The sequence below is a fragment of the Brassica oleracea genome, chromosome C4, assembly GCF_000695525.1.
Source record: "Brassica oleracea var. oleracea cultivar TO1000 chromosome C4, BOL, whole genome shotgun sequence".
Taxonomy (NCBI): domain Eukaryota; kingdom Viridiplantae; phylum Streptophyta; class Magnoliopsida; order Brassicales; family Brassicaceae; genus Brassica; species Brassica oleracea.
Genome location: NC_027751.1, coordinates 19,021,209 through 19,027,208, shown reverse-complemented (window position 1 = coordinate 19,027,208; position 6,000 = coordinate 19,021,209).

Here is a 6,000-nt window from a genome sequence, read left to right as displayed (position 1 = left end):
AGAGCCTACATTGAAAGACAACGAGAACAAGGACACATGCAGTTATGAAACGATTATTTTAGTGAAGATGCAACGTATCCTTCTCACATGTTCCGACGCCGTTTTAGAATGAACAAGCCCTTGTTCATGCGTATTGTTGATCGACTCTCCGCTGAAATCCCATACTTTCAACAAAGAAGAGATGCTACTGGAAGGTTCGGCCACTCTCAATTACAAAAGGCAACGACATCAATTCGTATGATGGCATATGGTTGCCCAGCTGATGCGGTCGACGAATACCTCCGACTTGGTGAGACCACGGCGCTTTTATGCTTGGAACATTTTGTTCAAGGAATCATAAATTTATTTGGAGAAGAGTATCTAAGAAGACCCACGCCAGAAGATCTTCAACGACTACTGGATATTGGCGAGATACGCGGATTTCCCGGGATGGTAGGAAGCATCGATTGTATGCATTGGGAGTGGAAGAATTGTCCGACCGCATGGAAAGGTCAATATACACGTGGATCAGGAAAGCCAATAATTGTTTTAGAGGCTGTAGCTTCAGCAGATCTCTGGATATGGCACGCGTTTTTCGGACCTCCAGGTACATTAAACGATATCAATGTTCTTGATCGATCACCAGTTTTTGACGATATATTACAAGGTCGAGCTCCAAAGGTTAATTACATTGTCAATGGATACGAGTACCATTTGGCTTACTATCTCACAGATGGTATTTATCCAAAATGAGCTACTTTTGTCCAATCTATTCCACTTCCGCAAGGTCCGAAAGCATCCTTATTCGCTACACAACAAGAAGCTGTACGTAAAGATGTCGAGCGTGCTTTTGGGGTCTTGCAAGCTCGATTTGCCATAGTCAAAAATCCAGCTCTTTTGTGGGATAAAATAAAAATTGGAAAGATAATGAGAGCATGTATCATTCTGCATAATATGATAGTAGAAGACGAACGAGAAGGGTACACTCAGTTCGATGTATAAGCCTTCGCACAACCGGAATCAAACCGAAGTTCACAAGTGGATTTCGCGTTTTCAACAGATATGCCTTCAAATCTCGGGAATGTGATGAATATGATGAGCATTCGGAATCAAATACGTGATAACAAAATACATCAACAATTGAAAGCTGATTTGGTTGAGAATATCTGGCAAAAATTTGGAACAAATCAAAATTACAACTAATCGGCTTTATCTCATTTACGATTTGTATTTGTATTTTTAATATGCTTTTATGTAATTTTTATTAAAAATTTTATGTATACTTTTATTTTAAATCATTCTACTTAAAAAAAAAAAATTTAAGGACCCATAGGGGTTCTCACATTGGAGTAGACAAAAATTATCTCAACTAACTAAGGTCCTAAACTTGCCAAATCACATTATATATTCTTAGGACTTCTAATGGGTCCTAATGGATCCTAATGGATGGAGATGGTCTAAGTATAACAAACTTCTATCCAATACATGTACATTCCTACATGGTACCTTGTGCAACAATGAAATTGCAGAGTTTATAGCACCTTCACTAGGGGGTTCCAAAGCCTGAAGATAGTACGTGAAAAAGAGTAAGACGATTGATAATGTTAGTTATTTTTACTGAAAATTGGTTTCACTTTCCTTGGATAGAAAAGGCTTAATGTAACCCAAGCCAAGCAATTTGATTTGTAAACACAGTTCTACTAAAGGCACTCGCAGCATCTCACGAACCTAGCCATCAAGATTGAACCAATGAGTCCAGGGAAAAAAAAACAAGTGACCAAGAAGGCAGGGAAGGAGCAAGCGCCTAAAAGAAAGAAACCTGATAGGGACGCATAAGCTTCTCAAACCTATGGCGTGTGTACAATGAAAAGCAAAGTCCGGGTTTGACACGTCCAGCTCTTCCCGCTCTTTGCCTTGCATTTGCTTTAGATATCCAATCATCCACCATGCTTGATAATTTCTGTGGTGATAAAATAATTGAGCACCAAAAGATGACATCTCGATGACAAATACCAAAATTCATAAGGCAACAAAATGTCATCAGTAACGTTTATACATCCAGTTAATTTAGAAATACCTGTTTATCTTATAAAACAGTCACAAGGAATAGGAATTTGTAATCATCACAAAAAATGTGGTCAGTGTTCCAATTCATTTTCAGAAAATTTATTCAGCTTTGCACTTTTTTACGATACAGTTTTAAGAAAGTGCTAGCTTGTATATCAAGTTTTAGAAAAATGATACTTTAAGATGTTAGTTTAAAAGGAAACAAACATAAAACATTGGATGTTAGTGCAAGCATCTTCGTACAAGGAAAACGTTAACTGATTCACACTGGCTTTTGTCATACCTTCTGTGGATTATAGCGGTTTTCCTTGTGTTTGCCACTGTCAATCACATACACCACATCATCTATTGTAATACTGGTCTCTGCAATATTTGTTGCTACGATAACCTGAACATTAGAAGTTATGTAAAAGATGAATCAGACTGGGTAAACGTTACATTTTCAATAGGATGATCGCCTTATTTAAAAGAGAAAACTCATGAAACTCTTTCAACTATATATTTCCAAGTTTTGTGAGTGTTATTCTCATCAAGTCATAGACTCTGTAAATTATTTTTTTTTGTTATGAAAACAAAAACCTTTGGCCAATCCGAAGGTGGTAAGGAAAGAAGTAGGGCATGGAACAAATTTACTTTAACCACAGGTTAATGTTTGCATATGACTTAAAACTCATTTAGTAGTTGATAACTAAGGAAACAAAACAGTTGCACAAGACAGATAACAAGTCTTGTAACACGGTAATCCTAAAACAGAAGAGGTAACTTAACTTACAACATCTGAACGATCGATTGCATACGCCTAAAATCAAAGATGTGTGTGATCACTTTCATGGGAAACACCTGCACCAAAGCATTGTTATGATTGTTGATAAGTTTTCGATACATGCTTAGATTAGGCAGAAAGAAATACGATGTCAATTAATCTAACGAAATCTGATCATAATGCGCGCAGAGAAGAAAGGAGAATCTTGATGTTTGGTTTTCTGACAGAACTCAACCTTTCAATATGTATTCACAAGAACCTGAAGTTGTTAAGGTAACGTACATCTGGTTCTCTACTGCTCGGATATTTTCCGTGTGGAGGACATTAAGCTCAGTGTCCAATTTGTACAGGCTATATTATGTGCGGGGCTATGTCCTAATATCGCAGAAGGATTGGTTAATTGTTTAGCAAAGCCGGAAAAACAAACACAGCGGTATGCAGTATGGCATGATGGAAGAAGGGAAGTCCATATCCATCCGACCTCTATTAACAAAAACTGCAAAGCGTTTCAATACCCTTTCCTTGTATTCCTTCAGAAGGTAACACTTTAATCTTTAATTTTGACGCTTTTGCTTTCACTTTTATCCCTCTGATTTTGCTTGCCTCAGAAACTTCAGATCTAGCTTCGTATTAAGTTTGATTGTCAAAGTGAAAATTATTGTGTAAAATTGTAAACATATGTAATCACAAAATAGTATAATCAACTTTCTTGTTTCTTGTAGGTCGAATCAAAGAAAATAGTAAATCTGCGAGATACTACCATTGTTTCTCCTTTCTCCATTCTACTTTTTGGTGGCTCAGTCGATGTTCACCATCAGGTATTGTTTATCACATAAGTCTTTGTAGAGTCAATCTTTAGTTTTGTTGTGTACTTATAAACGTTAATCTTCATTACAGAGTGGATCAGTCACCATTGATGGGTGGTTGAAGCTAGCAGCACCAGCTCAAACTGCAGTTTTGTTCAAAGAGCTCCGGTTAACCCTCCATTCCATTCTCAAAGATCTCATCCGACACCCCGAGGTTAGATGCTCAATCCTTTGTTATAAATCCCACTCGGTTAAGTAAGTAGATCATGCCTAATCTCTCCTCTCCCTCTTTACGTTTGGTTTTTGTTACAGAAGTCTGGTATAGTCCACAACGAAGTCGTTAAATCTATGGTCCATCTTCTTATACAAGAAGGTAAAACCGCTACACGCATGAACTAAATATTGCCACATGTAGTACAGATCGACTCGTGAGTGAACTCCACCAAAATGTGCAGTGTCAGAAAACGCAACTTCGGTACAACTGTGACTTCTCTATCTATGTAAATTAACTGACTCAACTTTTATGATATGTACGTTGCAGTATGGTCATGACTTATAGCTAAACCATACATGCGTATGACTCTACCTTTACTATATAGATATGATCATATGGATAGTATTAATCTAGGTACAGAGTGTCAAAGCCCTATCAACCCCGTTTGAAATACCAATATAAAATGAGTAGATTTAGGGTTTAAGCTGACATCAAAACTGTGACAAAAAAAAAAAAGAAGCTGACATCAAACAAGTAACAAATAAATTGACTATCTATGTTGAATGATTTGAATGCTGAAAAGTGTTACTTATTGATAACGAATACTGATACAGTTATGAAGAATATATGAAACAAATGAATTCAAGTGCAACATGAGTAATTTTTAGTGATGATTAATGAAACTTGGATCCTACTTCTCTTCCGTCTCTGTCTTCTTTTATAGCATGTCTTTATACATATTAGTCGACTTTCATGCGTTTTTGTGGATAGATTATAGTAGATTGGATTATCTGTTTTTGGTCGACTTGGATGTCTTTATAGCATGTCTTTCACATAACATTTTTTTTATGCGTCCAGAGAAAATGTATCTACAAAACATGGTACACGTAACATTTGTTTTTGGTACACAAATAACATAATACACAGCACATTGATTAAATACAATTTAAAATTTAAAAATAAAATATATATATATACACATACGACTATCAAAATATAAAGAAAAAAATTAGGATTTATTTTTTACATTTATATATTTATTATTAGAAATATAAAATAGTGAGACAAAATGTTAGGCAACTAACAAATTAATTTTAATATGAAATAAAATTTATTTGTCAGAAAGAGATAAATTAATTTTAATACAAATTTGATATGCAGAACGTTGTATTCATATTTGGTTTCACATAACACTTTTCATATTTAAATTGCAAAAATGAATATTAAAATGTAGAGACTAAAAATTAAATTTATGATATTCAACGTATTTATTTATATATTTTAAATTTGGAAAATAAATAATCAATTAAAAATGGAAGGTGGATTGATAATAATAAAAATATCTTATATACTAAAACAGAAGTCACGATTCATGTGTGATTTTTAAAAAATAGACTTATTCCTAGAAAGTCATGCTACATTTAATATCTAATCTTACCATTTAAATTTAGGGTCTAACAGAAATTTTTATTGGGCTATCAATAATTGGATTTAAATATTTGTCGATGTTAACTTTAAAAATTATAAAGATTTTTTTTAAATAACAAAAATCATATTATCTAACAATGATTAATCTTTACTACCTTAAACCAATGAAAACAAATTTTAAACTATATATTTTAATTTGAAAATTAAACAAAAACTAAATGTTTAATTATTTACTCGATAATGAAAATCTATGAAGCGAAAAGTTTAATTTTTTAAAAACTTTCTAAATTTGTGAAATATTACAATTATCTTTGAATATGACAATAAAACAATATTTTACTAATATTTATATATATAGTTACGATTTTAATAATGAAATAATAATCCAAAAAATATATGTAGAAGAAGATACAAATACATGTGAAAGTTTGAAACAATCTATTCAATGAAAAAATATACAGTAAACTTATTACATTTTAAAAATTGATAGACACATATATATTATAATATATACCAATTTAAAATTGAAAACAAAATATTTGTATAAAAATAAATTAAAACAAAAACCCGCGCGGTTACGCAGATCGAGATCTAGTTAAAATTAAAAAACAATTACATCATAATATCGTATTCGTTGAAACATGTGAACACATTACTATATTAGTTGTTTCTTAGTTATAGTCCTATTACACCTGAACTATTTATTAATCTCAACTTGCTAGAAAAAGGGTATTTTGGCTTCA